Source organism: Periplaneta americana, chromosome 15, assembly GCF_040183065.1.
Source record: "Periplaneta americana isolate PAMFEO1 chromosome 15, P.americana_PAMFEO1_priV1, whole genome shotgun sequence".
Lineage (NCBI taxonomy): Eukaryota > Metazoa > Arthropoda > Insecta > Blattodea > Blattidae > Periplaneta > Periplaneta americana.
The window spans coordinates 147,702,774-147,729,815 of NC_091131.1; the positions used below are offsets into that span (position 1 = coordinate 147,702,774).

General features: G+C 35.7%; 1 protein-coding gene across 3 annotated transcripts in view; it reads right to left on the reverse strand.

Annotated features, from left to right (window-relative positions):
• Positions 1-21,816: 21,816 nt before the first annotated feature.
• Positions 21,817-27,042, reverse strand: part of LOC138715434 (tudor domain-containing protein 5-like) — a 136,814-nt gene continuing 131,588 nt past the window's right edge. For 2 of the 3 annotated variants that reach the window (XM_069848336.1, XM_069848334.1), the window contains one exon: positions 21,817-22,812. The gene's annotated coding sequence lies outside the window, so the exon portion shown is untranslated. The remainder of the gene's footprint in view (positions 22,813-27,042) is intronic. The other variant, XM_069848335.1, reaches the window with a different exon arrangement.

Genomic DNA, 27,042 nt, shown 5'->3' on the forward strand with positions numbered 1-27,042 from the left:
TTTAAAAGAACATATATTAAAATAATTAGACCTAATATCAATTTAAATTTCTTAAAGCTACCATTAAACAACATTTAATATAAAATAACAAGCTTCTGGCTTTAAACTCACCCTTGGCACTTCTCACAGCAAGATCAACGGAAATGAAATTCAATCGTTCTCTCCTGGGAAGCAAATTTGGTAACCACCTCATCAAAGAACTCTTTCTTCTTCCTGAGTTCTCCTAGCAGGCGTGCTTCAATTGAAATAATTCCAAGATGAGATAGTCTCTCTTCTCCAGTAGAATTTCGAGAGTAGCTTTTGATTCTCTTCAGCGTTGAAAACGACCTTTCTACTGAAGACGTACTCACAGGAATTGTACACAGTAATGTCACTAACACATTAAACTGCTGAAAACTTTTTTTCAGCATTGAATTAGTACTCAATAGTTTTGCAAGTTCACTCACGGTTTTATTTCTAAACTCTTCACTGCTGTACACTACAATCAGCTCATTTTTCAATCGAATGATGTCGAAAAATTTTCCATAAGTATCTATGAGACTCTGAAAGCAACTTTCTGCGAATTGGTTAGAATATTTTTCATAGTTTTGAGGCGACAATAAATTTCAGTTTAGAATAATCTTGAAATCTTAAATCCAAGTGGTTATCAATATTATCTAACACTTCGCAATAGATGCGTTTATAGTTGATATTTTTTCTCTTCGAAGGCTCACCTACTTTAGACACAGTTTTTTGGAAAACTCCTTCATAATCGTCACGTAATGCGGCTATGGAATGGCGAGTTTCTTGTATTTTCCGTTGACAGTACAGAATTAATTTGCTTGGTTCTGTAGGATGTTGTACAACACATCGGTGAAGGTAATATTTTGTCAAACGTATTTAAGAGAAAAACAAATTTGAAATCTTCCAAAAGTGTCAAGAAACCATTAATTGGTGCTAAAATATCTGATTCAATTTCTTGAGGGTGTTCTAGCATAGCACAAAACACATTACAAAGTTGAATTCTGTTCCTGCACACAGTATTTACCAGTCTTGATGAATAATTCCATCGCGTTGGACAGACATGTGGAAGACGACGTTGCAAAAATTGATCCAAAAGTTAGCACGTTTTGGCAATCTTGAAAAAAAAGCTGCAAGTCCATTAAGCGTACTAAAAAATATTTTACACTCAGGTATTTGGCTGGTGCTTTGAGACAAAATGAGGTTCAGTACATGGGCATAACAGTGAAAAAATATGGCTTCTGGATGTGTGACTTTGATTAATGCTTGTACTCCATTCAAATTTCCTGCCATCGTCGCTGCACCGTCATACGTTTGTGCAATCAATTTTTCATTACATCCGAATTCTGATAAGAAGTGCCGGATAAGTTCTGCAATAGCTTGGGCATGTTTGTCACTACTTATATCACAGAACCCCAAGAATCTTTCCTTCATCTCTCCTTCATGTACATAACGCAGGACAATAGAAAACTGTGCTTTATTTGCCACATCTGAAGTTTCGTCAACCATGACGGCTACAAAAGGAACAACAGTAATTTCCTGCTTTATAGCTGATAAAACGGTTGAACCTACAGCTTGGATTAGGTCATTTTGGATTCGATTCGAAATCCCTTTAAACACAGTAGAAGTTTCTAAATGCTCCGCTAAAAGAGGATCATATTCTGCAGTGTACTTCAGCAATTCCACATAATTGCCCCAATTAACAGAGTTTTCTGTTTCATCATGGCCTCGAAAGGCCAACTCTTGTTTTCCCAGAAAACACACTGCATTAATGAGCCTTTTAAGGATGTCCCTGTTGCGCTTTACCTTTTGATTATGTAGAGATATTTCATTTTTAAGTTGGTGATCAAGTGCAGTTTCTATTCTATTTTCCCCAAAAGCAGCTATAGCTTCAGACGATCGTAGGTGGTTAACAGACAGCCTGTGCTCGGCTATAGATTTTACTAAATTTCCCAGTTTTGGTCCAACTAGTATTTCTATCCTTTCCAAACAACAGACAGTACCAGCAAAACACCGCATTTAGCTCAGCGCTACCGGCTAACCAGTCACATTTGCTATACCAATTAGACTGAAAATGTCTGGTAAATTTACTGGTCTTTTGAACCAAGTTCGGTAGTTCTGGTGTTGGCCGTCCATTTTTAATTATCTCATTTTTTTCTTGGAAAGAATGAGCGGAAAAGGGCTTCAACACAAGCTCTTTTATAATACATGTAGATATTGTTCTATATAATATAATGTATTGTATTATTAGTTACTACCTGGTACCTTCACGAACTAAAATATTTTCACACACATTCGACAAACATGTACACTGAAGAAAACATAACTGTTACTGATACACTTTACACTTTCTATATACAACTTCTCACATGTGATTCGAAATTACGGAGAATGCTTCTGAGCGCGACGATCTGAACAACACTACAAAAAAAAAAAAATAGGGGCGAAGTGTGGCATCTTACTGCTCTAAAAGAAAGCAACACACAGGTATAGTCGGTGACTCAGGATAAGACGAGCACAGAAGGGAACAGAAGAAAGGGTGGTAAACAGATATCATTACAACAGTGCAATACTTGTACTACTAGTAGACGGAAATAATGTTTCCACTCACTAGTAGTACAAGTATCGCACTGTTGTAATGTAATCTATTGTCCACTCTTTCCCCTCTTTCCGTGCTCGTCTTCTTCTGAGTCACCGACAGTACTCGTCTCCATGCTCTTGCAGGCATTCTCTTAGTTGACACGTGTAAGTGACGTCACAACCCATGCTAGCTTCTGATTGTGGGGTGCAGACGCACATAGCCCGTGGCCTTCATCAGAGGTGCGCGCGCAATTCCTTCACTGTTCAGCCAAAGTAGAAGTGACAATGCTTCGTTTCGCTCACAATGCTCATACCAATAATGTAACGTATTAAGCTCTAAGTTCTATATGTTCTGAAGAAATCTGAGGATTTTATACAGATATTATTGAATAATCGTGTAATTATAATGACATAATATATTGTTACCGAAGCAGTGCTTCAGTAGCTTACCCTGAATGCACGCCACTGGTGATGTTCCTGATTTCAATAATTATACGAAATCTATTGAGTGCATTTGTTATGATTATGACATATTTACTGTTTTAAACAGTAAATTCACAGTTTCATCCCCCACGTTGGATTCACTGTGATTCTTCAGAACAGCTACGAAAATGGCGACCAGTGGGAAACATGCAGCATTCTGTGTTCATGATTTTCGTGTAAATAAGTTTGTCGTGAGTGTTCAACAGCATTTTCAGAGAAAATTTTGGACAGACCTACTCAGTGGTGTCAATTCGTAAGTGGTATGTACAATTTCAAGACAAAGGCTGCATCTGAAAGCAAAACGTCGACACGGGAAGAAGGAGTGGAGCATGTCCACACAAGTATCATAAGAAGCTCTCAGAAATTCACCTACCAGGCAGGCCGAGGACTTGGCATCCTGCAGAAAACTACTGGTACATGGTGAGTCCTGTGGAAACGTTTGCAAATGAGGGCTTACCATTTGCAGTTGCTTCAAGTTCTGAAGAACACTAACTTTGGCTTGCGAGCATCTTTCTGACCTGATATTATCGGGATAATGGAAGAGAATGGTTTCCCTGAAAAGTGGTCTTTTGTGACAAAGCAACATATCACATTTCAGGGAAAGTGGAAAGACATAACGTGAGGATGTAGGATGCTAACAATCCCTACGAATTCTTGGAACACAAACACGATTCCTTCAAAAACTCCACGTTTTCTGTGCTATTTCCCATTAAAAGATTTATGGGCTCTGCTTCTTCAATGTAACCACTGTAACAGAAACTATATATATCTTGATATATTGCCAACAATGACTCCTCCCTCAGCTGGAAAAAGACAGTCCTGACTTCCGTCATTCAACAGGATGGTGCTTCTGCATTCTCCTGTTTTACCATAGCTCAGTTGTGGGATTAAAAACCGTTTAACTGACCTCGACACATTATAAAGAGTTTGGCAGGTACAGATTTAATGTATGCCACGTTGCTCATGGAGCACACATTGAGCATTTGTAATGTGTCTGTAAAATACTTGGTGAGTTTTCCTTTCCTACCTGCATTATAATAAACTTGAGTAATAAATTACTGAAATCAAAAACTCATTTTGACTTGCTCTGTACAAAGAGAAGTCAGAAAATAAGTTTTCCAACTCATGCACTTTTTTCATACTTTATTTTTACTTAAATAAACCAAAGAAACATCCTTACTCATATTAGGGGAACAGAGAGGTAGAACTTAAACTGAGAAGAATTCAATCCGAAATCAGAATTCGAATCCAGTGTGGCTTAGTGGATAGCGTCAGCACATAGAGCTGAAAACCTGAGTTCGAGTCCCAGTGCCCGAGAGAATTTTTCTCCGTTCTACCCATTCTTTATCATATCCTTACTTATGTTTATCGACATACTCAGATTACTCACTCTCTATGTTGAGGCACTTGTCTAGGATAGAACTCCACTTTTCAAAACCCTATCAGTAGAAGGTGGGAACCTTTTATGCAGCTATGTTTGCCTCATGCTTGACATCATTATGTCATTCAATTTGCTTGCCACGAAGATGTTCATTTTGGGAAAGAGATGAAAATCTGAAGATACCAGGAGCCTATTCCACAAAGGTATGGTATTGTACATTACAAATTACTGATGAAAAATTTTGTAAAGTATGGAGTTGTATCTTTCTGTTCCACGAAAGCATTATAGTGTGTTGTACATTACCAATGAATTGCTACTAGTGACATATCAATAAACATACGTCATAATGCGTCATAAACGAGAATGCGGATGCTTTAGCAAAGAAGGGCAGCACTGTTACTTACAAACCTGTTACTAAATCTACGTATTACTCTGTAAAAAGATTTATTAAATCTACATACTTAGACTTCAACAAACAAAATTTGATAACACAATCCCAAGGGAAAAAATGGAACTCTCTGCATCAAAATCCACAGTTAATTCCCGATTTACCACGAAAATCGTCTGTAGCTGCATTTAGTTTGGCAACAGGCCATGATTGTTTGGCCAAACACCTGCATAGAATTGGAATATATCAGTCCCCTAACTGTCCATTGTGCAACTCAAACCAAGAAATGGATTCGGAACACCTCAAAATCTGTGCTTCAGTGGCTGGTCATGATAATATCTTTGAAAAATATTGGAGTGCAAGAGGTCAAATGACTTTATTGTCAAATGCCTGGCATTAGAAAACAACAACAACACATACGTCATAACATGAAGCAGCTGGTTATCTTCATATTTCATTAATCGAATTAGGTTATGTTTGTCTCTTTAATCAAAATGTACTATGAGGTAGGTTATGCAGCAAATACTTGTAGTACAGAGAAAAACATTTATCGAAATCCGAGGTAGCAACCTGTTATTTGGCAAAGGACCTGCTTGGCACTAGTGCAAGGTGTGGGTGCAGATACATGGACACTGGTGTTTTCAAATCAGTTGCAAGTAATATTATGCCGGTAGTGAGAGTTGAAGCTATTTTTCTTGAAAGGATGTTCTGTTCAGTGCATTTTGTGGTAATGCCATATTCGTTACATGAAAGTGGATCTGTACAATACATACATACATACGGAAAAGAAAATCCTGTGCAGTAACAAGACGAAAATTTCAAGTAAAATTTTCTGACAGTCCTGTGTCTAGTACCTATATAATAAGAACAGCACTCTATAAAGTATTTATGCGGTTCATAAAATAAAAAAAAAAAACATAGAAAATGGCATATTCTTACAGAAGAAAAATTAGAAGAGATTGGCGAAAGACTAGAAAACATCCTTAAAAAATGTCAGGTGTTTGGCGCAGACTGGAATAAGCAAGTGTTCTGCTGGTAGAGAACAAATTTACCTAAATTAAAGCCATACAGAATTCCCGAAGTCCAAGAGTTAAGACCCTATTAAAAGAGACTAAATTCTTGTACTTGGATCTTGCAGAGTCAATTCAGGAGAAATCTATCCAATTTTTTTCTCTAAAACCCACACACCAGAAACGAACTTACAGACTACATAAGAGCTGTTATAGAGTCAGTCAGTGTCGAAGAACCTGTGAAAGTGAATAATAAGAACATAAAAAGATGTGAACAATGCATTGCAGCAAATGGGGGACATTTTTAGCAACGAATGTGAGCTAGATAATTTAAAATTCTACAACTGTTATTGTAATTAGTGTCGTATTAGTGAGCGGGATATGGGCACAAGTCTCAGGGTAACCAAGCCATAGCTTGGCACCACTTATTTTCGGATCATGATAAATGCTCCTCACTGTATATTTCTTTAGATGTTACTAGCAGTAACTCTCCTTTACCCACAGAGACCTCCAGTTTCAAAAGTTAAGAATATTTTAATACAAACTAGTGAAGAAGATTTTGGCATACAGGGACAACGATCTGCAATAGCTACTAATTTATTTTGTGGACAGCCAAGGTAAGCATATGATGAAGAGAGAGTGGAATGGAGAAAAATTCTCTCCGGCACCGAGATTTGAACCCGGGTTTTCAGCTCTATGTGCTGACGCTCTATCCACTAAGCCACACTGGATTCCCATTCCGATGCCGGACAGAATCCTCTTAGTTTAAGTTCCACCTCTTAGGTTCTCTCTAGTGGCCAACCCTCATGCACTGTGTCACAGATGTGTGACATGGTATCATGTACACACAGTGTGCAGAGGTGCACTCTTATGAGTGACTAAGCGGCCAGCATCCGACGGAATAAGCGCCATCTTTTAAATCACATTAAGTGATTATTTTTCGCATATCATATATTACGATGTACCGAAGTACATATGATATTTCCATGCAGAAATTCTGCGTCATCATATGATGAGAGAGTGGAATGGAGAAAAATTCTCTCTGGCACTGAATCTGGTGCGGCTTAGTGGATAGAGTGTCAGCACGTAAAGCTGAAAACCCAGGTTCAAATCTCGGTACCAGAGAGAATTTTTCTCCATTCCACTCTCTCTTCATCATATGATGACGCAGAATTTCTGCATGGAAATATCATATGTACTTCGGTACATCGTAATACAAGGTAAGCATGCCTAAATCTGAATTTAGGGAAAATGGAAATTCCTCTATACTCTTAAATTGTACTAGACGAAACAAGGAATAGTACAGGGCGAGCCATACAAACATTTATCATTTTAATCACTAATAACATTGACCGAAAAACAACACATAGGTGCAACCGTAGACCACTTAAGTTCAACATTGCCCTGAATTGAACAGTAACTATGTTGGAAATGTCTTCCATCTATAGCCAAACACAATAAGTACCTATATCTATTAAATTAAGAAAAATTTGTTCCGGCACCAGGAATCGAACCCGGGACCTCTCAGCTCTGCGCGCTGAGCGCTCTTTCCAACTGAGCTATGCCAGGACACGATCCATGGTGCCGGCCGAACTCTTCTCATTCATATTATCAATAGAGACCTCATATATGAATATACATGTATACAATAAGTACCTGTCGCACCATATTCTGTGACATTTTTCGAAATGTATCCTCGTGAATGTTATCTTCGTCCATAAACCACATTATGGACAGAATGTCTGGGCTTACAGTAAGAAAAGCCTGGAACCATTGACAATAACACACTCGCTGTTGCAAGTCTTGGTCCTTCAATTCCTGCATTACATGCACTTTGTATGTTAGTAAACGCGATTTATTTGCTGCCCTATGACTTTTTTTTATTTTAGTAGGTTATTTTACGACGCTTTATCAACATAAGGTTATTTAGCATCTGAATGTGATGAAGGTGATAATGCCAGTGAAATGAGTCCGGGGTCCAGCACCGAAAGTTACCCAGCATTTGCTCATATTGGGTTGAGGGAAAATCCCGGAAAAAACCTCAACCAGGTAACTTGTCCCGACTGGGAATCAAACTCGGGCCACCTGGTTTCGCGGCCAGACACGCCGACCGTTACTCCACAAGTGTGGACGCTGGTCTATGACATGTGCCATATGAGTAGCCTGTTTTCTGGCTTAATCAGCGCAACAAAGATAATTTTTTGGATGAATTTGGTCAAAACGTCAGAGAACTCATCACTTAAACTGCAGTATTTGAGAAAAACAGGCCTAGGATATATATTTTCAAGTGTTGAGACAGTGTTGCTATCATTGAATCTCATTTTACTGTGCATCAACTGTTCAAGTGAAAGGTCATTTTCAGTCCTAAAAAGGATAAAACAATTGATTTCGAGGTAGCGTCTCATAGGAGAAACTGTCTCTCTTACAGTTAGTCTTCTGTGTATTGTAAATGATTTAATGAAAGCACTGGACTTCAAACATTTATCTGTTAAGTAACGAATTCTTCAAAAATAAGTAAATACTCGTACATCATGGAAAAACATAATTCTGGGTGAGTTCTTGTTGTTACTGTTATTGTTGCTGTTCAGATGAGAAAGAGAGGAATGGGATGAGAAAGAGGATGATGATAATGATGCTAGGCAAATCAAGCTTTCAGATATAACTCCCCGTAAAGTTGATTTGAATAATTTTGAGGGAAAAATTGTTTGGGGCCGGGCATCGAACCCGGGACCTTTGGTTAAACGTACCAACCTCTACCAACTGAGCTACCCGGGAACTTTACTCGACACTGATCCAACTTTTCCCTCTATAGCCACAGACCTCAAAGTGGGCTGACAAACGTTAAGCAACCAACATTGAGTGCACACTAACTCTGTGTGACTTAAATTGTGGTTTTCTGTTAACGAACAGTGATGTGTATTATGCAAATCAAGCTTTCAGGTATAACTCCCTGTAAAGTTGACTTCAATAGTTTTGAGGGAAAAATTGTTCCGGGGCAGGGCATCGAACCCGGGACCTTTGGTTAAACGTACCAACGTACATAATGCATGTGGTGGAGTTTAAACAAAGGTCCCGGGTTCGATGCCCGGCCCCGGAACAATTTGTCCCTCAAAATTATTCAATGATGTTAGGGTTACTTTGTTCCATCAGCTCATTAGTTATGTTTAAATATAAAATATGTCTAGTTGTCATGTGTGAAAAGAAGGTGCCTCATGAAAAAAATTATGCTCCAGGCCTATAAAACTGTAAATCAGGCCCTGCTGTCAAGGACCAAGAAGATGATAATCCAAATCCGGACTGTAAGAAGGATGAGAAAGAACGGACCATCTTATTTTTGCAACTGCTTTCCTTGTATGCAAATTGATGTGAGGTCTTGCATTATAATGGAGGAGATGGATGTCATTCAAATTTCTGTCGAGTTGAACTTTGCAAATGTAATTTTTCAACTTGTTTAGTGTTTCCACATATTGTTGTGAGCTAACTGTATGTTTCTTTCCATAAAATTTACAAGGAGTACTCCATATTTGTCCCAGAACACAGTTGCCATAACTTTACCAACTATATCTTCACCTCAGGCTCATAATGGTGGACCCAGTTTCATCTCCTGTAATGATGCGTGACAGAAAAATATCTCCTCCTTTGCATAATACTTCAAACAAATGTCTTTCTGGACCTGTCAACATTTTCTATATCCACCGGGAGCAAACCTTTCTGTAACCAAGCTTCTTAATGATGGCTATCAAAGCTGTTTTCTTATGCTTACTGCATCACATAGCTCTTTGATTTATAGAGATATTGAAAACATCCACCATTTTTAACAGCTACTGTTTTGCTTTTATGTGATACATTGCATAGTTGTTCCATGTGGTGAAACTTAAGACATCTTGTGGCTACTAAATGAAATTCGCAACATTATGGGTTGCCAGGTTTGCAAGACAAAAAAAAGAGGAGGCATCACTTTTGTACCAACCCACATAGGTACTATGCCTGGTTCGAGAAAGAATCAATTTCATCTGGGACTCTTCATCTTTAAGAAGCTTCAAAGCGATGTAGATGATGGACCATCAAAGAATTTGCATCCTTTATGTCTAACTCAGTGGACAGTCTGATTTCATTCTCTGTCATCAATTATTTCCAATTACAAGAATTCCCTAAACTTAATGAAGGACTAAGTAGAATCAGAAAAATCGGATGCTGGTGGAAAAACCAATAATTTTATCACTCAAATAACAACTTTAGATTTTTTCTTCCATCTTTCTCTATTTTGTAAGGTTTCGACCACTACTTCCGACACTACACTTCAAGCACAATCATTTTACTTCCAGCAGGCCACAGAAATGATCTCAACATTGCTTCAACTTTTTAAAGTACTCAGAACGCAGTATAAAACTTTCTTGGACATCTTCAATGACAAATCAGAGAGTCTGTTTCACAGTCGACTAAACCAAGAAAAAGAATTCCCCACCGAATAGATAATGCAGAAAACAGAGACGTTTTTCCTTCCAACACCCCAGAAGACTACTGCCAAGTTTTCAATGAAGTTGTTGATATGATCATAGTGTGTTACGACCTGATTCAAGTCTGAATACTTCCATTGTTGTTGAAATTCGTTCAATATCTACTAACAATCCCTATACCAACTTCTACAGCAGAAAAGTCATTTTCGAGTCTGAGAAGACTGAAAACCATCTCCATGAGATCAACAATACTCAGATGTGCTTAAACCATCTTGCAATCTTGAATGTTCATTGCGAGGAGTCCAACTCCTTGAACATGAAATCTGTAGCTAATGACTACACATCTAGCACAGAAATATGTAAGTCAACTTTAGCTGTAAAAATGTAATCTAAATTTTATTTACGAACAAATGAGTGTATACTTTATTATATCAACATAGGTCTGCAGTGGTGTAATATTATCAAGCAATTGAAACAAATGGCAAAATGTTTATTCATTGTCCACTTATTTCTTTGAGTATTTCCTATTAACAAGACTATGGAGAAACTGAAAACCAGCCGAAGTGGATAGGATCAATGCTTATCTAGCTCCCTTTCTCCTAACATTTTCAAGTTAGTGGTCCTGTGCTCTCGAAAACTGAAAGAGAAATTTGGACCTAAAATTAAATAACTTTTTAGTAAAAAGATATTCCATTCAATGTCACGGTCAATGTGAGTTATCCCAGCAATCTGATATAAAATTATGTTGTTGTTGTTGTTTGTTGTTGTTGTTTCCTAATGCCAGGTGTTTGACAATAAAGTCATTTGACCTCTTGCACTCCAATATTTTTCAAAGATATTATCATGACCAGCCACTGAAGCACAGATTTTGAGGTGTTCCGAATCCATTTCTTGGTTTGAGTTGCACAATGGGCAGTTAGGGGACTGATATATTCCAATTCTATGAAGGTGTTTGGCCAAACAATCATGGCCTGTTGCCAATCTAAATGTAGCTACAGACGATTTTCGTGGTAAAATTATGTGAGAAGATGGTTAAAAGATGTATTTACCCTAGATGTTAAGAAAGACTCACAGCTCCCTCTGGATTCATAGATACATCATTTCTACTGACAAAGAAATAAAGAATATAATGTATTGGTAATTTCATTATGAAACCCAAATCATTCAATCTGTCTAGTATATTTTCACAGACAATTTTGTGTCTGAAATACTGTTTTAGCAGGGGTAGAGTTACTCGCATCCGTAGCATCCTTAAGCTACATGTGCCCCCTGGATGGTGCCAAATGAGTGTAACGGAATATTAGTTTGATACTCTGGCTGGAATATATGATTTAGTCTGCCAATAGTCTTCCATTCTTGACGGAAGCATAATCTGCATTCAGAGAGGTTACCTGCCTAACCCTGAGGCTAGGCTGGGTATCAGCAAATACTCTACAATGATAATACTGTAAAAGTGGCGAATGACTCGCCAGTGCAATCTAGCGGCAGGGATTGTAGGCAGCGAGGATGACGTGACGAATGGCGTGTTGAACTGTGATATGAGCTTTGTTATTCAAGAAACATATGATGTCCTAAGGATTATTCTCATTATAGTTGTAGCCTACACAATGTCAGTTAAATGTGGAAATGTTTGTTCTATGTTTTGTAAAAACTATGCCTAGTAAAATATGCCAGATCTTTCTTCAGATTTCCAGAAGATAGAGATTGGGAGTAGTAATGTAATCACCAGTAGAATATTACTTTTCTGTTACAAGATGATGATTATGATGATGATGATGATGATTATTATTATTATTATTATTATTATTATTATTATTATTATTATTATTATTACTACTACTACTGCTTCTAATACCGGTACTACAGTTATTTGCTTTCGTCTTTTAGGTGTGCCATGCTCATATAGGTAAATAAACGTAGACAGACTTTAGTGAGGTTTAATAGGGCGCGTCAGCTACTATCGCTATTTGCGTCCTTATCTAAACTTCTTTAAAAAACAAAACACAAACAATATCATAAGGAAAATGCGAGCACTAATTAAAAACGCTATCAACAGTTCTAGACGAAACGTTTAAAATTAGAGGGATAGAATATATTATGCACAAAAAACAAAAAATATACTCAGATCACTTTTGATTATCGGACTTCAATAACCATAATTCGAAACATTAGGGGTAAGTAAAAATAGAGTGTAATAAATTGGAAAAGTATACCGAAGTTTGAAATCAGTCGTAGGACTGTAAATTTTTAATACCTTGTTTTTAACAACAGACTAAAGATAATAGTTATTCCTTCACTGAATTTAACAGCTCCTACTTCTGAAAATATGAGTCAAAATCAAAGCACAATGAAAGAATCGCGAAGATCCCAAATAAACACATTAGATCTTCCATAAAGGAAGATGCGGGTTTTCTGATATTAGACAGAAACAACAGACCATACTCCTCCATCGTGTAATGAGATAGTACAGTAGCAATGACATATTCTCTGTGTTAACTGAAACTTACTAAACTGCATAAATCTACTTTACATTGTTGATATAAAACACAATTTCTTTATAGCCTAGTTTCTCCATATAGAAAATTGAAAGTCTTTACATTTTTTTATTCAAAAAGTGTGTCTTGGGATGCGTAACATAAAAATGTGAATTGTTGATTTTGTGAAGAAAGTGGACTCATGCTTTTTAATAATAAGTGATTCAGGTAGTTATTCGACAAATAATTTGCCTAGTCCTATATTTTAAAGGCATTATTAATATTTCACTAAATTAAGATCATTTTTTTTTATGATGCAAGAAATCCTAAAAGATAAAAGCTGGCTCAAGAGGAAATAACAGCTCTAAACACAGTCAAAATGCCGATTTAATTAAAATTGTTGAAGATGATGAATTCATTAGTCACAAGTGTGCTTAAAAAAAGGAAATGGAGAAACTATATTCCAGTTACGATAAAAGTTATGCCACAACGTTCTATTAATGTTCACCTCAAGACAAAAGATTTCTAAGAAGAAAATTATGTTTACCAACAGATCTCTCAACAATTGACTTCATGAATTTGGTATAGGCCCGGTATAAATTGCACCATTCTACAATTAATTATTAAAAATAAAATCCGATATTGTACCATTGAATGAAAAGGTTGTAACTATTATTGTTGAAGAAGGAAAACATTACTTATAATGCTAAAACAGACACTTTGAGGGATTCAATGAATTAGGCATAGATAGGCCTAATCAACAAACTTCAACTGAATTAAAAATTTCAGAAGTACCATTTGCAAACCAAACACTGGTTTTCATTATTCGAGGAATGTGCAAAATTTTAAAGCAAAGTACGTAGGCATATAAGTTATTTTCTATCAAAAGTTACAATGCCTGCAGAAATTTTAAAATCACATCTGCTTCATGTAAAAGATAAAATATAAGATACAGACTTTATCCCTAAAGCAGTGACTGTGCCAGTATCTTCAGTGACTAATATTTCAATGTGCTAATAAATTGTTACATAAAAAATTAAATAGATAACCATTAGCCAAGGAACGAAATATGCGATTTATGAAAGTTTCTAAAGTAATGCACAACTCAATCATAATTACATTTGAAAATATGAGAATTGTTTCATTTCATTTCTATTCCAATAACTTTGTAACTTCTTATTAATTTAAAATGTTGTGAATCTTCTGATTCTAAATAAAACTATTGATTTGCATTTTTTTAATTGACATCAAATTAACACTTCTCCGTTTTTCCTCATGTAACCTAGCACGCAGCAAGGAGTGTATAAACAATCCAAGCTGCTAGATAGCAGCACAGTCACTTTTCACCGCCTCTTGCAATGCTAAACAGGCAAGCTTTCCAGTATTATTGTTATAGAGTATTTGGTATCAGTTGAAAACTTTGATTCCAATAACTTGATTGAACATGACAGAGTGATTTTCGTGTTTTATGTCACATAGGTGAAGGAGAGTATTTGGTTTTTATTAACTTTCAATCCATCTACAATCTATATCTAATAATTTGTTTCTCCTTTCATTTGGTGCCAAACATTAAATTTTCGGTAAATCATCTTGGGCCGACTGAACAATTTGCAGATAAATTTAACTTGTGTGAATCTTGTACAATATTATTGTCATCTTTCTGATATTCTGACTCAGGCATCATTTTGTAATGACTATTGTACTAGTTCCCAGTACTGTGTACATTCGAAGAATTAATGTTCCGAGAGTTAAGACAGTTTTTTCGTTGTTATTATGATTATAATATCATCTCTGTTTACTATTTCAATACCATAAAACAGCCACGACCTTTAATATTGTATTGATTCACTTCTATCAGTTAATCACATAAATATTAGTTAATACATTTAATTTTAATTCTAACTGAGCCTCTTGTGTGGGTCAGTCCAGCTATCAATCTGTTGTAGTTAGCCTTGGTTGCGTATCTAAGTCTACATCAAGGGTGTACACAAGGGGGGTGGGGGTTACCGGGTTTGAATCTCCCCTCCTTGAACTTAAAAAAAAGAATTACATATAGAGATTTGAGTATTTTTTTTATCCACAATCGTTTTCCCGTCTCTAATTTTTCACTGTCAGAGTAACAAAATCTACATCGACATAAGGCATAGTCCTCCTAACCATCCTTCAATATAATCCCTATGTTTGATGCTGCGGCACGATAGGTAGGCAGGCAGGCAGGCAGGCAGACAGACAGAGAGACAGACAGACAGACAGACAGACAGACAGATAGATAGATGGATGGATAGATATTTATTAGCCTTAAGAAATACAATGATTTCATGGCATCGTCAGAGTGAATACATAATAAATATGCGGTTACATACATGTTATTCCGACATACAAGATGTCTACAATAATATACAAATAATATACAATCAACACATTCAGTAATGAAGTCAATTCTCCACAGTTTTCTTCAGACCATTACTTGTACAAGGTTCTTGGTTTCCTTATCTTCCTGGGCAGTCTCACCCCAGACATGAATCAGATAGAAAAGAAGAGCAGTAAACACAAAAGGAGATACTAACTACTGTAAGCTAAATTTGGAGTTCTAAACTAAGATACTCATTGACAGTAAAAGGCATGTGGAAAAGTAAAATATGTTTCACTGACTTTTTAAATCTAGCATAGTTAAGGGCTTTAGTTTCAACAGGGAGTTTGTTGTAAAGTCTTATCCCTGTATGTGATAAGCTATTGAGACTTTTGGATAACCTATGATGATTAAAATGTAAATTATTGCATATTCTTGTGCTGTAGTTGTGATAATCAGAGTTTATTTTAAAACTATCATAATTTTGGTGGATGAAACAGACTGTTTCAAGAATGTAAATACAAGGTAGGGGCAAAATATCAAACTCTTCGAATTATAAAAATGCTATCTTTATTATAGAGAGACCTACCATGTGCGCGTGCACACGCACACACGCACGCACACACACACAAAAAATCCACTGCAGAAAAAGGAGAAATGTCATAATTTTCTGAAAAATTAATTTGAGGTTCAATATTATCATCAAAGGAAGATGAATATCATAAACTATAATACATACTTATGAAGTTTTGAAGAAGTGTTATACAACACAAAAATAGGTAATGTCATAAAATCACGTGTTAATAGATATTTACTTTTAACTGGAACACAAACTATTCAACTTTCGAATTGATAAGCAACACCGACAAGAATAAAATAGAAAATTTCTCAATATCATTGTCGGAATCAGATTCCAAACTTTTAACATGGGCTTCACTATTTAATTCAGTTCTATTTCTTTAAAGAAACTTCCTCCTGTAGATTTTCGGATGTCTGATGCATTCATGCAAGAGGAGACATATTTGACTTCCATTGGAATACCAACTTGCTTTTTGAACAAAGTATATAGCAATGCAATCTGCATGGCATATTATTAAGGGGAGTTGGTCAGTATCGCATGCAAAATAATGGTAAAAATAGCCTATCTTCTAGCAGTCATAAATATAATAGTCTACTATTTATCAGTGGTCTTTCATTTTTGTTAGCTATGTGTGTATACATATTAAGCTTTAAAATGAAAAAGAATGGTGAGTCTAGAATAAATCTGTATCCTTAAATTAATTTTTTTAATTAAGCACAATTTTTTTTATAAATTCACTACATGTCTGTGATTAGGTACACTCTATTCACTTATTATAATAAATATAGAATTGAAAATTTGACCACTTACTGCTAATAGATACTAAAACATACCCTACTAAAATTATTCATATATCTGTAATATTATGGGCATAGGGCTTATAGTAATCATCACCGTCAATAAATTTAAAAAAATTGAAGATTAGTATAAGCTCTATGCCAATAATATTACAGATATTTTAATAATTTTAGTAGGGTATGTTTTAGTATCTGTTAGCAGTAAGTGGCCAAAATTTTAATTCAATGTGTGCTATGATAAGTGAATAGAGTGTACCTAATCACAGGTATGTAGTGAATTTATATAAAACATATGTTTAAATTCAAAAATTAATTTAAGGGTAAGATTTACACTAGACTAACCATTCTTTTTCATTTTAAAGTTTAATGTGTATACATATATCACGAAAAAAATGAAATAGCTGTGATAAATAATATTACATTTATGACTGCTTGAAGATAAGCTATTTTTACCATTACTTTGCATGCAATAACGTCCAATTCCCCTTAATCTCCTTTTCTTACCAGTGGAACCTTCAAGCCCTCTGCTATGTGTACCAATCAACAATACTTTTTTCGCACAGTTTTGACAACACATTTTATCAACAGTAATCTCACTTGAGGTTTTGATTTATCTAGAGAAAATCTAAACTCGAGTGGGATTTAATTGACTATTACACGATTAGAAGAAACTATATAAAGATTAGAAGTAACGAAGTACTCCAATATAATAAAATATTAATTCACTTACGAAAATACAAAACTGTCTTCAAATTTGTGCCATCTCAACATTATAAATATTACGCTAGTAGATGGCAGTACTGTGTTATTATTAGCTGTTTTCTTGGTATCAGTTGTGCCAACTATGGAATCTTCATTGAACTCTTTGGAAGGTTACTGGTCAAGAAAGCTTTGTTGATTCAGTTTCATTTTCATTAAAACAGTTGCATTCCACTTCAATTATCCAGATCCCAGTAATCAATGTCACTTGATAGATGATTTTCAATAAATCTTAGTATTAAACAATCTCTGATACGTGACTATTCATAATATCATATAGCAGAAGCTATAACATAATCTAAATAGTATAAACAAGTGTTAGAAAAGTTTTAATTAGGGATGATGAAATAAACAAGAAACGTTTTAATTAATGATGATGAAATAAAAAATAAACATGAATAATTTTAAAAGAAACAATTATTGAAAGTATAATTTTCACATTTGAATGTTTTAGTGGTTGGTGGTTCAGTTGATGTTATATCGGACGTGTGTGTAAAAAAAGTGAACTCGTTGATGTACAGTTTCCCTGAAAAAGGATGAGACGATTGAATATTCCTAAGTCTCAGATGTAAGACACTGCGCATGATCGGAGACCAGAGCACTGATACACAAGATAACGAATATTGAGTTACTTAAATTCAGGCTATTTGGTTTGTTACTAGCATCGTTCCGAAATTCACTTCAAAAACTGCAAAAAATATGATAATATTACGTAAATGAAAGATAAATATATACATAAATCGTGTAGTTAAATCGACAACGGACCTTCATGACTAGATCGACACTCCACACAGAAAGGAAAGCTTTCATGTCGTTTCAATAGCTCAGACGGTGAGACTTCTGCGTGTTGTGTAGAAGAGTGCGAGTTCGATTCTTAGTCTACACAACGATTTTTTTTGTCTAAATAACGTTGAAATAGCTAAGTAACGTTGAAATAGAGTTTCACAAAGTCCTGAGATTAAGTGTTAATGATCGCAAACAATACAAAATTACAAGTTATAATATTATAAACGTTAATCTAATGAATGCATTTATACACACACATATACAATGTAAATGCATATATATTAAAAACTAACAATTAAAATGAAATTAAAAAAATATATATAATAATAGACAAACTTTTACAAAGTTTAGAGTCCTTAGGCTATGTCATTTGTTGAGTAATTATTACAATATTTTATTAATAGCTTTCCCATATGTGTAAGAAATGCACTCGCACAAAACAATTTTTGTTAAAAGTATGGCTTTGGATTATTTCATTCTCACACCTTCAGTTAATTTTAACTATTTTATCTACGTGTTTGCAATAGTGTTTAATTTAGTATGCATTCAATTTTATTTATGTTATGATTGAATGGAAAAGCACTGTTGCAGTTACTGACTAATTACATATATTAATACTAATTATTAAATGCATCTGTTAAGTAACCAACTGCAGTATCTTTTGCAAAATCTTGAATGTTTAAGTTGTCAATAATATTTCTGTACTATATACTATAATACGTTAAAAGAATTTGCAATAGATTTGGGATCCTCTACTTTATAATCATTGGTTTTAATGAAAAAATATTTTCTTTCTTAGGATATCTACAAGTTTAAATTTAATAATATTCCGAATAGGTTTAATTGCATTATCTGAATTTTGTACTTTTCTATTCAAATATATTCTATTTCCCTCTTTCATAATTTTTGATAAATTACACTGTACTCCTTGCAGTATTTAAGAACATGAGGATCATTACATTGCAACTCATTACATATAGATTCTTCTTTTTAATACATGAGATTTTGAAGTCCTTGCGTTATCTACATGTTTTTACTTTTGAATTTTTTCACAACATTGAGTGGAGAACATACACTGAAGTAATTATGAAATTAAGTGAAAAATGCAATACATTAACTCTTAATATCAGTAGTACCAGTATCATATACGTTTTTCCAAGATTCATTTTGTAGACATAAATGTAAATAATCACTAGATACAGCATTTACGATCCTTTCATAGTTTTTAAATTAATATTTTGAAATTGTTCAGTGACATTGGAAACATTTAGGATTTGTTTATCATGTTCAGACAAGCTATTGATTATAGGTTCTGTCGAATAGGAATTCAGTCTAATTCTGTGTACGAAACATTTATCAATGGCTGTGCTACTTCAGCTTAAATTTAATTTGATTAGTTTCGCAACAATTGGACTTCCTGTTATATCCTGTTATTTAGATATTTAATTTAGGGTTGATTTATTAACTCTTACTATGCAAAATGCCTCTTATTTCAATAATTCTATATCACGTTAAATAGTCATTGTCTACACTAAAGTATTATCGTCAGCCCTCATTTCTCATCGTAATGGCGAACCGACGTGACATGAGACAGTGAGTTATAGCTCTAGTTGAGGCTGGATATGGGGCTAGATCTGCTGGCCATTTGATTGGTGTTCCTGGAAGTACAGCCGCGAGGTGGGTTATCGTTACCAAAATTTAGGGGAGGTCGAAAATCGCCCTATTCCTGGGCGTCCGCGGATTTCTTCATTGGAAGAGGATGTTCTCTTATTTGAGACAGTTCGACAGGACCCCTTTCTGATTGCTAACGAAATAAGAGCAGTATCTAACTTTCCCGGCTCTTCACAGACTATGATCAGCAGGTTGAGGAACTGCGGTATTAGGAGCTGGAGGGCTGCGCAAATGGAAATATTGGGGGAAGTACAAGCTGTCGACCGTCTTGCCTTTGCTACCAATTGAGTGGATTTCGATTGGAGAAATGTAATTTTCTCCGACGAAACAACCATCTCGAGTGATTACGAAGGCCCTGTCCATGTCTATCGTGAGGATGGTCTCCGACATGACCAGCGCTATGTGCACCAACGTGAAAGATCGGGTCGCTTTAGCATATCGTGTTGGGGGTGGATGTCTTACAATGGACCTGGCGTTATAGAACGCATCTATGGCCGGTTTAATGCGGGAACTTACAAGCACATTCTGGAAAATATATTCCTTCCCTCCGCCCAAGAACGTTTTCTCGAAGGAACATTGCTCTTCCAGCAGGATAACCATCCCGTGCCCTATGCTGCAAGCATTCAAAGATGGTTTCAAAGGGGACCCGAGATCGAAATCATTAATTGGCCTCCGAAGTCACCTGATTTGAATGTCATCGAAAATTTATGGGCGGAATTGAAAAAGAGAAGGATAGCTCCTATGCCCACCAAAGCCCTCGAAATCGAGACGAATTGTGGGATCAAGTTGTTGACACCTGGGAAGACCTCGCCGGGGATCAGAACTTATTCCACAATCTCGTGACATCCATGCCGGATCGACTTAGAGCTGTACTAGAAGCTGATGGCATGTGGACAAGATTTTAAGTTAACAGGTCTCTTTTTGTTTCTTATGATTTTTGTTTGAGGAAGAATACTTTTAACTTCCAAGTAAGTTTAATTTTTTTTGACGAGGTTCAGCCAACTTGTAAAACCCAGAAATTGGGCATAAATTATTCCATATTTTTCGACAAATTAGACAGTCGAGGAACTCTGAACATATTAATTACACCTCAATAAAAAAAAAGTTTTACCCGGGATCGAACACGAGACGTTTCGGTTATACAGTGGAACCAACACGCTACTATATGAGCTACCAAGACAAGACAGTGACAGCAGCAGTCCAGAATGTAGATCCCTTAGCAGACATTTGCCATTCGGTACAGTGAAGCAATGATATTTTGTGACTCGAGCTATGTTGTGAAATCCAGGCCTTAAATGGCAGTCTTCTTCGTGATCCTTATTCTGGTCCTTGTCCTTGTTGTGGTCCTTGTAACAATTCTTGTACTATTTATCATGGTATGTATTGTTACGTCGATATCGAGTGAACTGCGCTGTAGAACTTTAACTTCCGACGAGCAAGAATCGTCTCATTCTTTTTAAGGATAACTGTACATGGTGTATCCCTCAAATTATTCAGGATTTCCGAATGGTGCTCTTCATTTATTTGTAAACAGGGTTTCAGGGAAGATGCATAGCTATGACCAGTGATCTTTATTAATTCTTGTTCTTGAATGCCAATGCGAGTCATATTTGAAAGTGCTGTGCATCGACTGGAGTGGTTTGTAATTTTCTGTTTTTTGACGTTCAGACCAGTCCAGTTTGAAATGTTGGCAAACAAAGAAACAAATGCTAGGGTAGTGATAAAAATAAACAAATGCTAGGGATGCGATAAAATTAAACAAATGCTAGGGACGCGATAAAATTGTGCGATAAGCAGCCATGATTGGTTGAAAGACGTCCTTTCGTACCGTTTTATTGGTCAAAAGTAGTGTGACGTAGTAATCTGCACATTATTATTCTGTCAAATGGTATGCACTGTCCTGAAAAACTTGACTTGAGCAGCTGTGATATGATTCATTCCACTAAAAACTTTCTTCTGTCATTGCATTTCTGATACCTGAATCCCATATCCATTATATTCATTATTCAGACCGAGTCCTTCCATCATCGTTTTCTCTGCAGCTGGATATTTACTGTCTCATACCTTTAAAATATCTTGCGCCCCAATACATTTTTGTCGAAATCATCTAAATTGGAGACATATTTTCTCTCATTTTGCTTAATTGCCGGGATAAGAATTTGACAATACCGGAATATTCATCACTCTTATCCACTTCACCTGCAATCTGCTACACAGTCCGAATACTGATACTACAGGCTGCTGTTCTTCTGGACACTTGGCAATGTTGATCACTGGTAGACCAGTTTCTGCCACATGGCACACAAGCCTCCTCGTTTGACTTTTCAGGACTTCTCTCTTGAAATTTCCTTCAGCCACCATTAAACTATTACTGCATAACACTAACAGTATGATACTGTCATAACTTAACACAAAACTAACTATAATATAATAGGAAAATAGAAAAACAATAGAATAAACCGCTGCACGAGTGAACTTTCCAGTGGAAGAATAGAAGTTGGACTGAATATGATTGGTTCTTATGGAGCACGTGACTACTTTGTTGCTATGGCATACTCACAGTCGCATGCATTCTTATGTGGCAAGGATAATAGTAGAGTTTAATAAATATAATAAAGGGAAAAACGGAAATAATTTAAGTGTATTTACTATCTTAAAAAATACATGGGTTTAATGAAAACTATATATATTTTACTATGTTTTTGTTTATTATAAAAATATAACACTACTGCTATCAATTTATTGAAGAATGAAGAACAAGATACTCAAATCAAATACAAACAGGGAGTATGAATTAAAAATCAACTCTTCTTACATACATATGAGATTATGTCAGTTCAATTTTAAATTATTCAAACGAATTCTGCACATTATTTCCTTAAACAATATTTCCTCTCAGTGCTAATTAATATTAACAACCCGAAACTCTAAACAGCATAACATTCTAAACATAATATGCAACTAAAAACTCACGCTTATATCATTCGCTTCACTTGCCACTATGTTCCTGTGGTATTAATTTTTCTCACACATATTCTCTCATTTGCTATCAAGTACAAAATTAGTCTTGCTTCCTGAGAAAAATTTTCAGTTTACCTGGAACAGAGAAAAACACAGACATTATTGGAGTAAAAATAATTGATTCAGGAAACACCAGTGGCGGCTCGTGATTTGAAAATATGGTGGTGCACAATGGATATCCAAGAGAAGTTAAACATACTTCAAAGTTTAAAACCGTGTATACCTGAGGGCGTATACATATAAAGCTAATTTATATCCAATTAATAAGTAAAATTACTAAATACAAGCATACCTATTTATACAGAAAGTCCAAAAGTGGAACGGTTGTGGGCGGAACTCTCTATATTGCAATTTACCCTCATGAAAAACATTTGAGTATAGAATCGTCATCAGAATGCTACCAAGTACCAAGTGCAACGTTTTCGTTCATAAAATTCAAATGCAGCTTTCGTAGACTGTCGGGAGTTAGCAGCACTTATTGTCAGAACGATAACTCTTAGAACTTTAAAGAAAAATACAAGCTCCTTTATGTATTGTGCCATTTGTGTGCATGTAGATTGAGAGAGTAATATGCGAAATATGCGACTGTTCGTTGCACAAGCCGAATGAATACATTTTTCATGCTCATTACTTCGGACAAATGTCTAGTTGAAACAGATACTTTCCCAGTGAATTTAGTTTCTTCTGCACTGACGTTGATGTCCATGCCAGGGAGTGCGACAAACCGTTCTCAATGAGGAAAGCAATAGACCACGCCTCTAACCCCCCTGTCCCCGCATTAGCCGAACATCTCTATAAACTACCTTTCCTAGGTTTTCAACATCTTTGCAAACCAAGAGGCTCGGAGGCTCCTGCAGACATACAAAACAAGATGCCAGCTGCAGACAGTCATGAATTAAAATTGTAAAATAAAATTACATTTTTAATAGTAACAAAGCCGGAAGATTAGGAACATTACTGGGGAGTGTACAAACCTGCAACTCCTTTGAGAAGCCACCACTGGAAAACACTAAACACGAATATACTAGAAAATTACAAAACATCAATTAATCAGTTGTTGGTTGTCCAGCATTGTTCTTCGGAGTTCCTTTATCGGGAATCAGGAATGGAGAGCCATTTATGTTTGTCAAGTTCAGGTTATTTGATAATTCAAGGAAGTGTGAACAGTTCCAAGTTTTCACTATAATCAATGTCTATGTTTTGGGGATCATTTTTCAAATAATTTTTTCATGTACAAGTTTCAGTTTGTGTTATAAGTGTAGGAATAGCTTTTACAAACAAGATTAAATAGGAATTGCTTCATAAAGAAAGGGCATCAGTCACATTTTTTTCGAAATTGAATTAACATTGAATTTCTCATCTTGAATGTTCAACGCATCGTTTTATCAAGAAAGGAAGTCAGTTCAACGTTTCCTTCATTGTTATATTGTGATTGGAATGTGAGCATTTTGTAAAGGAAGGGCATCGGTTCGGACATCTCCCACAACTTAGCTAAAGTGGACTGATGCCCTTTCTTTATGAAGCAATTCATATATGGGGTGTGTACACATGTGAAATATTGATTGTAATTTTACAGTTTTAGTTTCACCTGCCACCTGCTCAAACGCACCCGATGGCTGCTTTTACTACCTGCTCATAAGACCATTTTAACAATGCTTTCACTGAAATAGTGTATATCCAAATTCCAATGGTAGGTGCAGCACCAACCAGCTCATCTGTATGTGTGCTTCAAACTATAAAAAAAACGTTGTTCTACCTACTTTGTGTCAGTGTGACATAATGAAGTGGGTTACAAATAATAATCATCAGAAACTTGTGTTAGAAATCTTGTGAATAAATTCGTGAAACCATGACTTAGTAATGTAGAAAGTTCTACACAAAAAAAGTTGTCCAGTTTTCTTGTTTGAACAAACCCCTTTTTTGGAAAGTACTGAAGCTGTAATTTTCTGGGGCACTCATTCATTTTTTTTTTATTGAACTGCTTAGTTGGAAGAGTCCCTAACTGAAAAGTTCATACATTTATTTGTAAATCACCAAAAACTGGCAGCACATGAACAGATCATGGTCTCCTGCAGTTTTTTTAAAAACAAAAATATTTAATTAACCTTACAAGTCCCATAAAATGTCCTCCTAGTAGTTAATTTGCAAGTTTAGTTTGAAAACTGTTCTTAATTCTGCCACATACGAGTTTTATAACTGACCAGCTCATTGGCTTTCATATTTTAAATTTTGTTTATGCACGTCTAGTTGTATTTCCTTTTGTTTCAAGAGCAAGAAATATAATGGATTAACGATGCTATTAGAGTTGCAAAACAAAGTAATATTTTAATTACACAATACAAATTTAAAGCATAAGACCTATGTCCACAAGCGACTTCAAAGGCTGTTAGGAGCTACCATCTAGTGCAGACCAGGACAGGATACAGCACTGTGACATCACCTCTCTCCGCTCTGCCGTCTCGCATTCGACATCTGTGCAGGGTCTGTGAAATGTGGTCAGCAGTTTGCAGGGAGGGTGGAGAGGCGTGCAGGTAGCCGTGATATAGGCGATAAATAAAAGTGATCTGCGTTCATAACACAGTTTAATGCCTGGATATCCCAATGGTAATGTTAACTCAATTGCACATCTTGTGTACTGATTATAAATAATTCAATTTCTGCTCTATTATGCGAAAATCAATCTGTAGCAAAGACAGTCTCATATGCTGGACACTTTCCTGTATCTAATAGTCACGTAGTATTTCATTTCAGTTAATTTGGCGAAACAAATATATACTAAAATAATACAAGTTTTTATTATGCACGTTCATTTGTACGTCAAGATATTCTTTATTTACAATGACTGCAATCACACAACGTGTTTAAAAATAATTAGAAATAATGAAACCTTTGCTGTATTTTATGAAAAAATACATACAAACTACATTTTCTTTTCTCTGTAATTTGGAAGATGGCACAGAATGATTAATTATGTTGACATTTTTTCTGCATTTTTTGTTTCTTTTTTCTTTAACTAATTTATCAATATTGGAACACAATGTCTGGGCAATATATAATTAAGACTGTATGTTAGGTTGTGATCTGACAAGATACTTCTTGATTTAGATTTAGCAAGTTTCATAACAGAAAAAATTGTTCGCATACAACCATACGAACCAAACATACATAATACCTGTGCAGCAAATGCATACAATCACGGGAATTTGGCTTGGTAGAAATTCCTGTTAAAGTCAACCAAGTCCTTGTGTTTATATTTGTCCTTCAACAAATCGTCACATTGTAAATTTAACAGTTCCAATTGGTACCTGCTAGGAACATCTTTGACATCTGGGGAATAAGGGGTTGCAAAGAGCTGAAATATAGTAGAAACGGTTCTACATCTTGAAACTTCGACTCAACTGGCGAAGAAGATCTTGTAGAATTTGAGTATATTCTTATGAAAGACTAATGTCCGGATCACGCACTTGCGATAATTTTGAAAAATGCACAGTTTCCAGCCAGCAGTTGATTTATCCATAGAGCCAATGACAATTCCAACGCTTCAACTTTATAATATATATCTGTTATGATGAGATCCTTGCCCTGAAGTAAGGTATTTAAATCATTTAACTGATCTATTAAATCCTCATGGAAAGCCAAGTCACAAATTCAGGTTTTTTCTTGCAACTCGGGGACAGGCTGATTTAGACTAGTCATGAATAATGCTATTTCTTCTCTTAACTCAAAGAAACGCCGTTTATGTAGGCAACTTTGCATTACGATGCTCTCACCTGACATCACACGAAATGAGGGATGTGCTCTTCCTCCACGAACGTCACACAGTCTGAAACTGTCTTCCGCTGATCTAGTGGCAATTTTTTCCTATTCATGTTATGTTTGACCACTGAATAAGCAGGCAGTATAAGCAGCCATCGGATGCTGTGTGTTGTGATTCAGTCATTGAGCAGTACAGGATGAGACAGCAGTCCCCTGATATCTTCTGCTCGTCCTGTACTGCTCAATGACTGAATCACAATCATGTGAAAGCCGACTTCGTAGAACTGATTATAAACAGAAGACACACGATATCAGGGGACTGCAGAAGTCGCCCTCAGCCCATCTTGTTGCGTACCGTGAAGCGGGAGATTTTAAATCGAATCGATCTTCAAACTTATTTTGCATCGAAATTATACATTTCCGGACATGGGTTCCCAAACAAAACTTTATCTATTTAGTCCCCTCTACAACCCCTAGAAGTTTGTAATAGGAATTATGAAACACCCTATATATATAGTGTGTGTGTGTGTGTGTGTGTGTGTGTGTGTG